This window comes from Mustela putorius, unplaced genomic scaffold (genome assembly GCF_011764305.1).
Source record: "Mustela putorius furo isolate JIRA1106 unplaced genomic scaffold, ASM1176430v1.1 tig00000174_pilon_pilon_pilon, whole genome shotgun sequence".
NCBI classification, from domain to species: Eukaryota; Metazoa; Chordata; class Mammalia; order Carnivora; family Mustelidae; genus Mustela; species Mustela putorius.
This window is the reverse complement of record NW_025421304.1, coordinates 16,059,202-16,069,625: the sequence shown is the minus strand read 5'-3', so window position 1 is coordinate 16,069,625 and position 10,424 is coordinate 16,059,202. Positions and strand designations below refer to the sequence as shown.

At 47.7% G+C, this 10,424-nt stretch overlaps 1 long non-coding RNA gene across 1 annotated transcript; it reads right to left on the bottom strand.

The window, feature by feature from the left end:
- Positions 1-6,111: 6,111 nt before the first annotated feature.
- LOC123390968 lies at positions 6,112-10,177 on the bottom strand. The gene is made up of 2 exons (XR_006605574.1): positions 7,809-10,177; positions 6,112-6,715 (listed from the first exon to the last, which is right to left on the bottom strand). It is a non-coding gene; the product is annotated as an uncharacterized LOC123390968 (long non-coding RNA).
- Between the last annotated feature and the right edge of the window lie 247 nt (positions 10,178-10,424).

Below are 10,424 nucleotides of genomic sequence, written 5' to 3'. Positions count from 1 at the left end.
CCAAAATTCAGAGCTTCTGTTTAGAACTCCCAGCTACAGGTGTCCAGCTCCCGGGAAAGTCTCTGCAGATCCTCGCAGGAGGAATTTCTTTTTTCTGTATTTGAGAGCAACCGTGCTAATGGTACTTCACACCGCGCTCCCGGCTCTGCCTCGAGTATGGCTCGCTCTTTCCTTCCTTCCTCCCTCCCTCCCTTATTTCAACAAGTATTTACTGAGCACTTGCTCTGGGGCCAAACGCTGTTCCAAGCTCTGAGAATATAACAGTGAAGAATACAAAGAAAGGGCACCTGGGTGGCTCAGTCCGTTAAGCCTCCAACTCTTGGTATGGGCTCAGGTCATAATCTCAAGGTCATGAGATGGAGCCCCCAGTCCCCGACTCAGCGCAGAATCTGCTTAAGATTCTTTCCCCCTCCCTCACCCTCTGCCCCTCCCCTGATTCATGTTCTCTCTCTCTCTCTCAAATAAATTTAAATTTTTTTTAAAAAAAGAAGACAAGGTCCCTGCCTTCATGTAGTTTACATTCTATAAAAAAAATTACAAGCAATAAATAAACGCACAAACAATATTATAGTGTTAAGTACTATTTGTGGTTGGTTTGTTTTTTTTTAAAGGGGGGTCATGCCTGAGTAGGGCAGGGAAGGATGGGGTGGACGGGGGGCTAGGAGATGGGGCAGTGGGGAAGGTGTCCCTGAGCCAGCAGAAGAGTGGTAGGAGGTGAGGTCCGTTGGGAAGGTATGGGGTGGGTTCATGAGGCACACACAGAACTCTGGGCGAGGTGGGGACAGTCTGGCTGCTGCGTGGGAAGCGGCCATGGAGGCGCTGGCCCAGGAGAGAGGTGTGCCCGGTGGAGGCACTGGAGAGGTAAACTGGGAGTGGCCCTGGGGCGGGGGGGGGGGGGAGGGGGGATTAGAGGGGCGGTTCCTAACTATATTTGGAAAGTAGAGTTGGCTGGACTTGCTTAGACATGGGAGAAGGAGTGGAATTATCTTTGGATGATGATTGGGTGAGCCCGAGGTAGGTTGGGAAGGCAGCTCCCCACCTGGGGGTGCCCACGAGGAAACCCTCACCCCCTAGCTAGGCAGGTGCCTCCACGGTGGGGCAGGGGGAGAGGGGGAGGCGGAGGGAAAGCCGAGGCAACACCTTGACCTTCCTCCCAGAGCTCTCCGGTGACCAATGGAGAAGGCACTCCTCGCAGAATATTTACTCTTGCTGCCCCTGGCGGAGGACTCTCCACAAAGTGTTATAACCCCCTTTTTGCACAAGGGGGAAAAAAAAAATTATGCCTCGATTTCCATTGATCCATCCTGAATCAATGCTTTTAAAAAATCTCACGCACATTTGGCTTAAGAGCCAAAGCATACATTTTATGTTTTGACATGGTGTCATCGATCGGAGGCACGCGTGCGGGCCCCACCTGCCGGAGCCCCCCCGCCCACCCCGGCGGCTGGCCTGGTCGCAGCGCGTCCTTAATGGCCTTGCCCCCGCCTGCACCTTCCATGCCTCCCCTGGCCCTCAGCACGGGGCCCTTTCTCAGGTTTTTTGAAAAGATCGATAAGGTGCTGAGGCCCCCGCGGCTGCCTGTCACTCACCCTCCACCATACTATAAATTATGTATCTGCCTCTCTCCCTGGCTCTGGCTAATTTCTATTGCATCCGTCCATGGCCCTGCGCTGGTTGACTCTTCTCAGCCTCAGAAGCCGGGGTGCTGTTGAACTTCGGTGAGGACGCAGGTCAGGGCAGCCGATGTAGGAGGAGGTAATGGGAGGAGAGGGAGGCAGCAGCTGGAGGTGGGAATGGGGGGGTGCAGTGGGCTGGGGCTCAGGGGGGCTGATCTGCTTCTGCAGTGGTCCTGGGACATTTTCATGGGTCAGGAGCCCATCAGGACCCATATTCCTCACCTAGGATGAAGGAACATATTTCTGGGGGAGAAGGGAGAGATTGAAGTTGGCATAAAAAGATAATCATTTACTCACCTAGCTTTTATGCCAACAGGGAATTTTGCCAAGATTGGATCAAACCAGTGAAGACAGTGGGTCCAGCATTGGTTTGCTGGGAAGTGGGCTTTCTCGGCAGCCTCCAGAGCACCCACCCTGAATGCTGCCTGGTGTGTTAGAAGAGCAGTGGGCTGAGAGGCAGGAGGTCCGCTCTCTGTCCCTTATTTGCTGTGCGGCGAGAGACAAGCCCCTTCCCTTCCCTCAAAGGCACAGGCTGGAGATCAAAGTAGCTGATCTTTGTTAACAGCTAGCAGTTACTGAGCACTGACTGGTACTGTCTCAGTCCATCTTCACAACAGCCTGGGGACAATCCCAATCCCTATTCACAAAATGAGCAAACTGAGGTCAGAGAGGTTAAGTCAGTTGCCTGAGACTGCACAGCTGGAAGCGAGTTTTAAACCCAGGCCTCTCCAGCCCCAAAGACTGTTCTTAGGCACTCTGCTCTGCTCCTCTTAGGGTTCCCAAGGCCCCTTCCTGTTCTCTTCCTCTCCATTGTTGTTGTTGTTGTTGTTTTGTTTTGTTTTTTAGAATCTGTTCCCATGGGCTTTGCACTCTTGCTTCCCTTGCCATTGGGGCCTTCTCCAGCTACACTCCTGTCGCCCCTCTTCCTAGCACCTTCTCCCCCTATCAATCTCCATAGCCACCAGGCCTTCCTCTGGGTTGATAGGACAATGATGCCCAGTGGATTCATCTGTCTTTTCTACCTTAGCAAATTTTTGCAATGAAACACAGACAGAGATTTGAGCCAGAAACCCGGGTCTCTGCTTTTCTAGTTCCACCCCGGGCAAATCCTTTCCTCCCTTCTGACCTCGTTTTTACCATCTGTGAAATGAGTATAAGGTAATGCATGTTTTATGTACTGCATAATGGACATAAAGAGGAGGGAGAGAAATGGGGTAATTCTTTGAAATCAAAGTAGGTAACCAGTGAGGAAAGATTTTTGAATCTCTAAAATTTCCTATACAGGAAACAGATTGCTACAAATCTCTGTGTAAACATAGGGGGGCTTTTTTTTTTTTTTAAGAGTTATTTATTTATTTTGGAGAGAAAGAATGAGCAGGAGGGGCAGAGGGAAAGGGTGAGAGAATCCCAAACAGAGTCATGTTGAGCACAGAGCCCAACTTGGGGTTCAGTCTCATAAGCCCGAGATCAGAGCCTGAGCTGAAACCAAGAGTTAGACTCTTAACTAACTGAGCCACCCAGGTACCCTGCAAACACAGACTGTTTTACTCTGCACTCCAGGGAATAAGACTCTAACTGATGCTCTGGGAGGCATTGAAGGGGAAACTGGCAAGATAATCTAGCTCTGCTAGGTGATAGTGACCTCTGTCTATTGGTCTTGGGGTTCCACTAAGGCCTGGGTGTGGGTCTTCAAACAACGAACCGTGATTCCAGATTGGGAATAATCACAGTCTCTCGGATCCCCATTCCACTGATGTGAGTGTGTCTCTGATGGACAAAGCCCCCAGACCTATGAAGTTCAGAGCCTAGAATATCTGCTTGTCTCCCGGGGAGGAGAGGTCTCCACCCTGAGGTAAGAACCAAACAGAGAGACCCATTCATTTGATATTCATTCATATGTGCACTCATTTTATGAGTAGGTCAGTATCTGCAAAGCACTTACCACAGTGCTTGGCATACAGTAGATGCCCTATAAGTGCATGTCTTCATCATTCATTCATTATTTTACTCACTAGTCAATCACAGCACTGGTTTGCACAACACCAGGGGGTTACACTCATATGTATCAGGGGGCCCTGCTCATTCCCTTTCTAAACCAGACACTGAACCAGGACCTTTGGGCTTCACAGATGAATAAAAGAGAGCCCCTACCCCAAGGATCTTAGTCTATAGCAGAAGAGATAAAGATGTCCATAAACATCAGCAATTCCAGCATAAGGTATAAAGCAAGAAATAGCCCTTACAAGATAAAAATAGAAAGTAGAGGAGGAAGAACCAGGGATCCCAGTTGCCTCTGGGCTCAGGCTGTTAAAGTCAATCAGGAACGCATCAGAGGTTTCCACCTCTAGAAGCGCCTGCCCCACCTGCAGGGGGCAGCAGTGACCCATCTCCGGACAACAGCTTTTTTCAGTAGTGGGGCCAGGATTGCCAGGTCTTAAGACTTTTTTTAGGGAAGCTGGAAATCCAAATCTTGTTGCAGTATTTTCCGATTTTAAAAAATACGATACAGAGGCACCTAGGTGTCTCAGTCAGTTAAGCATCTGCCTTTGGCTCAGGTCACACATTGGGCTCCTGGCTCAGTGGGGATTCTGCTTCTCCCTCTGCCCCTCTCCCTGCTCCTGTGCTCTCGCTCTCTCTCTCTCAAATAAAATCTTTAAAAAAATAAAAATAAAAAATATAATGTAAATCAAACCAAAGTGCCTCCAACTTGCAAGTCCAGTTTGAGCTTTACAAGAAGAAATCAACTCCTTCCCAGGGAAGGCTTCCTCATGGTGTTTGAGCCTGATCTTGAGGACTTGGTAAGACTGACGCGTGAGGCGGGAAGTCAGGATTAATAGCGACCTTCGAGAGAATTTAGTTCATTGATCTCATTTCTCAGATTAGAAAACAGAGGCCCAGGGGACTGGTTCCATTTGGTTGCTAGTCAACAGGGAACATGAAAATGGGGAAGGCTTCTGAAAATTAGGTGGGAGACAAATTGAACGCCAGGCTAAGGCCTGGATCTGAATAAGCGTGGATGCCTGAGAGCTATGGCTTATGGAGCCCTTACTATTGCCAGGCCCCATGCACCATCTGATTTCATCTCCCCAGCACAATTACTGTCATTCCCATTTTGCAGATGAGCCAACTGCAAGAGTGTTGAAGAAACGTGCGGAGTTCACACAGCTGGCCAGTGGCAGAACAGCTGCCCAGACCCATGCCTTTCGGCCCCCAGCATCTGTGCTCCTGGCCACCCTGTTCCACTTCAAGAGCAGAGTAGAGCAGTGGATTTCCAAAAGATGTTCCACGGCCTCCGGATATTTTTAAATCCTCTCACTCATTTACTCCCAGGGCCCTGTTTTGTTTTATTGACTTGAAGATTAGGTTTCCACATTTCTTGAGAACTCTCTCCCCTCCCCTTTTTAAACACAGCTGTCTTTGAGGGTGGGGAGGAGGAGTGTTTTAAACAGGAGTTGTTCAACTAATTGCCAATTATCTCTGAATAGGGTATGGTTTCCAACAGCTGTAAGGGATTTTGGTCCCCGTCCATTGCCTACTGTTGCTGGTACTTGGAGTGTGTTGAGATATTCTTGGCCTCTTGCTTCAAAGAGATGAACGAGTGCCTCACCACCCCCCACCCCCCAATTCCTACAGACTGTTTTAGCCCTGTTTTGTACTGGCTGCCTGGTTTAGGAGGCACGGACTGTTTCGGACTATACGAAGATGGGCAAAGACTCTCTTCCTCTCTCTGAGGGTGAATGGCTTGATATTTGTGGAGAAAGAAGTCCCCCCACCTCCCCCCGGGTCTTTGTACCTGTGTTGTCATTCCCCAGACTGTTTCAGCATCTCCCTAAATACGCAAAGGGTTCTTGCTTGAAGAGGACACCAGACTCACCTTCTTATTCCCAATCCAGGAGAAAGCTCTCCGCCCACCCGCCCTGCCCCACCAAAAAAAAAAAAAAAGAAAGAAAACCAAAAAACCCTCTAATACAGCATGCCAGAAGACCCCAATGCAGATGGGTGATGTTAATTGCCCCTCCTGGCTCTGTCTGCTGGATTCCTGGGAACAGGCCGAGGGGCAAACCTTTGTAAATGTTAATCTCCTTATGCTTAAGATATCACACTGTCTTTGATGTTCCCAAACATGTTGACTCCTATCTTGGTGAAGGGTGTGTGGCCCAGACAGGCCAAATGCTTGTTTTGTCTTTCGTCTTTCTCCAGGAGGGTTCAGTGATAATATGTTCGTTCACCTCCAGCTGGAATATGAACAAGTCCCTCTTCAAAGCCGGGGGGGGGGGGGGGGCAAGATTCAGTGCACTTGGGGCCACTACACACCCCCCCTCCAGAAACCAAACTCCATTTGAGTCATTTTCTCACCCTAGACCCATCGGATTCAAGAGGATGACCCTGTGCATTAGAGACTCTTCCCGCCGATAAAGAAAGGAGAAGAAAAAGATAGATTTTTCAAAAATCCATTCACTTTGGCAGAGAGACGGTCATGCTAGTCCCTGCGACAAAACCCAAAGTGTATAATGGCTCGAACGGTGGAGGTTTCTTGATTCCTGATGTCGAGTCCAAAATGGACGCTCCTGATTAGAGGGGGGCTTTTCTCCAAAAGATGATTCAGGAATCCACAGGTTTATTGTCCTGAGGTTCTTTGATTTTAAAGCATGGTTTCCAAGGTCGCATGTTCATCTGCAACAGTGGTGGAGGGAGCAGGGGAGGGTGGGGAAGGCACACCCACTTCTTCCCAGCGAGTGCTGGCAGGTAGCACTTCCTTTCAGATTCCATGGACAAGAACTAGTCACATGACTTCACCTAGAAACATGGCGGGGAGCCGTAGTTCTGGCTTGTCACTTGCCACCCATTGGTAACCTAGACTAGGGAAATGGGAGCATGAGTCTTTGGTGGACAGTTATCCTCTCTGCTGCATACTTGAGCTGTCAGGTGACCCTGGGATGGGGTTGAGTTGGAGTCAGGAGGTATAGGCTTGAGCTTCGGGGTCCGGCTGTGTCCTTCGGGGTGAATCATTTTACCTCTGTGAGCCTCCATTTCCTCACCTGTAAAACGGAGATCACATAGAATGGAAAGGGGAAGGGATGACTGTGTTATAAACCATCAAACATCCTACCTGCGGTTTGCCCAAGGAGTTTGGATAGAATAGTATTTTAGGAAAAATGTGAGGACATGGACAATTTAAATGGATTTCAACTTTCCCCAGGGAAGGGGGTAGGGGGACCTCTGAAGGAGCTAGCGATGCCAGACCTATATTCTTATATGGTGACTCTCCGCTAGAGCCGAATGTGAAAGAGGCATCACCACAGTTTCCTACAGCCCCCACCACTCACTGACATGGTCTGTCTGGCCCCCATTCGCAGGTAACTCTGAGACTCCTGAGCCATACCAGTGTCATAGAGGGTAGTGACGATAATCACTCCCAAGCTGCAGGAATGTTTGACTCCTACTTTTCTGCTTCCCAAAGAACTGAGGCATTTGCCAACCCCCTCCCCCAGCTACAGAATCTTGTGCATTGGCTCAATTAACCGATCTGCTCTAGAAATTGCTTATTAGCAATGAAATCCAGTATATAGGAATTTTTTTAATTGTTGCGTTTTTAAATCTTGGCAAGAGCCTTATGTTTCGAAGACCACAGCAAAACTTCAGGGTTTTGTCCATTTTCGTAATATAATGAATGGAAAAGGTTTGATTCAGAGCCTTTTGAGTCCAATAATATGATTAGGAGGTTGGTCTGCTGGGGAGGTTGGAGCGCTAGGGAGAATGACTTGCTGACTGCTGCAATGATTGGCACCTGTATTGATGCCAGGGGCATGGCTTTGTTGGGGCAGGCTAGTTTTCTCCTGCCAATGTCCACCTCGATATCACTGGGGAGGCAGTAGATGAACCATCATGAAAGCCTTTAAAAGTCTGTTGACAGAAGATAAGTTAAAAGAAATAGACTTACTTAAGACTGCTGGGCAGAGCAGGGTAGCAGGAGAAGAGAGGGAGAAAGAGGGAGAGAGAAGGCACAGGAAGAAGAGGGAGAAGAAGGAGAAAAATTCTACTATATTATTAGGGACAGGCTAAGGAGAGCTATTCTACAAATGAGCCAGTAGCTCAATGGCTTGAATCAACAAAGGTTTATTTCTTGCTCACGGTACAGATCCATCGAGGGTCAGCAGGGCTCTCTGCTCCACATTGTCCTCAGTCTGGGACCCAGGCTGAAGGAGCCTCCGCCATCTGGAACATCATGATGGGAAGGAAAGAGAGAGAGAGGTAAATCATGCACTGACTTTTAAAGAACCCCGCCCAGAAGTGACGCATAACACTTCTCTGCACGTTTCACTGGCAAAGGATGTCCTAGGCCATGCCTCTTTCAGGATGACTGGAGAAGTACAGTCCTACCACACGCCCAAGAGAAAAACAGGACAGTCTGTAACCAATCTTCATATCTACCCCTCAGAGGTCCCAGGATTCAGGATCTGGAAATGATCTTTATTAGTTGCCACTCTGAGTTGCGTTGAAGGTAAAACTACTTAGAAGGGAATTTATGAGCTCACAAATCCCCAAATCCAACAGCAAATCTGTCAGTCTTCAAGCAAAGCTGAATCCAAGGGTTCAAAGTCTCTAAGGCCTGTTTTCTTTCCATCTCTCAGCTCCATTCCCTTCATTCTCAGGTTTCTTAGTACCACGCTGCAAGTCCAATGGATCAAGAACGTGTGTACCTCTCCTCCACCTTAATGAAAATCCTTGGCCTCAATCTCATTGGACCAAATTGGGTCACGTGCACATTGCTGAGCCAATCATCATATCCAGATGAACAGAATGTTAGACTTAAATCCTATGTCTAGCCCAGGAACTAGAGTCGAATTAATTTCATTGAAAGCATAGGGACCAAAGGGGGAGGAGGCAAGGGGAATGGATCACGAAGGAAATTCAGGAAGCTAGACTAGAAGGGTTGTCCAAAAATATGCACAAATAAAATAATACCCAAAACAGGATGTAGAGGTGTTCCTACCCAGTGGTTTTCCAAGTGCTATTTTGTAGAGGGTGTTTTGTGGGCTGCCGGTGAAGGCTAGGATCGAGTTCCTGTACTCTTCAACCTCCCTTTTGATTAAAGCAATTATACTTTGATTGCTGTATATATTAGGATTCCATGGAAAAATCTTTTAGGAACCAGAAAGGAGGGTTCTCTGCTAAGAAAGAAAGAAAAGAAAGAGAAGAAAGAAAAGGAAGGAAAGAAAGAAAGAGGATTAAACATTACTATTCTTTGATCCCACCTCTCATTTTACAAGAAATTGAAATTCGGAAAGATTAGATTTCTCCTCATGTCTCATTGGCCAGAATTGGTCACATGGACACCTAGGTGCAAGGGATGCTGGGAAAGAAAGCATGTGGCAAACGGAAATGAAATTATCATGAATGGCCTAGACATAAATGGCATATCCCCTAAGACTGGGCACACTGCCACCCCAAACAAAGTTGAGGTTCCTTCAAGAAGAAAGGAAGGAAATGACTCTCAAGGAGCTGTCGGCTGTGGGGGCATGAGTCTGATCTCACTGAAAATTCCTTAAGGCGATCGCTGGCTCTTATGCCTCTGTTTATTCCTCCACTCATCTATGAACTTTGCCTACAATGATCTCCTTCACTCCCCCCTCCCAAGTCCTGTGAGATAGTGACTCATATACTGACTTTTAAAGTGTCCACCCAGGGGTGGGTGACCTAGTTGGCACAGTCAGTGGAGCACGTGGCTCTTGATCGCAGGGTCGTGAGTTTCAGCCCCAGATCAGGGATAGAGTTTATTTTAAAAAAAGAAAAGAAAAGAAAACAAACAAACAAACAAACAAACAAATCCTAACGTGTCTAACTGCAATGGACTCGTCACTATGATTCTGATCCTTTTACAAATGGATAAACTGAACCCCAGAAGTGAATTGCATACCCAGGGTCATGCAACTAGTAAATTTTGCTTATCCTTTACTATATGCCTTCAGCACAGAGAGAGACTGAATACAGGGTTGTGGGGGGAGCCTCAAGCACAGACCTTTTGCCACATAGGGTGGAGGACAGAGTGAGAATGTGGGCATGCCAGGAAGAGGGGACAGCATGTGCAAAGGCCCGAAAGCCAAACAGTACATAGCAATGGAAAACAGTTTTACAGGTTTAGAGCACAGAATCTGAAGGAGCATCAGCCTTAAGAGTTGGGGTCTTGTATGAGGCCTGTAGAGAGGCATTAAATATTTGGGGCAAGGAATTATATCATTACATACACCTTCTGTCTTCAGTGGGGAGAATCAACTAACTGCCACAGCAGGACTAGAGCTGGGAGGAAAGAGGAGGAGGAGAGAGGTGACAGTGATCAGTGGCCTGTGTCACAGTGATGGAGGCAGAAATGAAGGGAAGTAAAGCCTCAAGGGAAAAATCGAAGATGTGTGGAATCCCACCAAATCTGAGTCTACATTCAGTAACAGGAGGAGACAATTGGGAAAAGTTGGGAAAAGCTGAGAAGTGACTCATTTAAAAAAAAAAAAAAAACAAAAAACAAACAAACAAAAAAAAACTCTTTTTTTTTTTTTTTTTTTAGGATTTATTCACTTATTAGAGAGAGAACAAGGGGAGGGGCAGAGGGAGAGAATTTTCAAGCAGACTCCCCACTTAACAGGGAGTGTCCTCAGGGCTCAATCCCATGACCCATGAGATCATGACCTGAGTTGAAGTCAAGAGTTAGATGCTCAAATGATGGCGCCACCCAGGCGCCCCCTGACTGGAGCT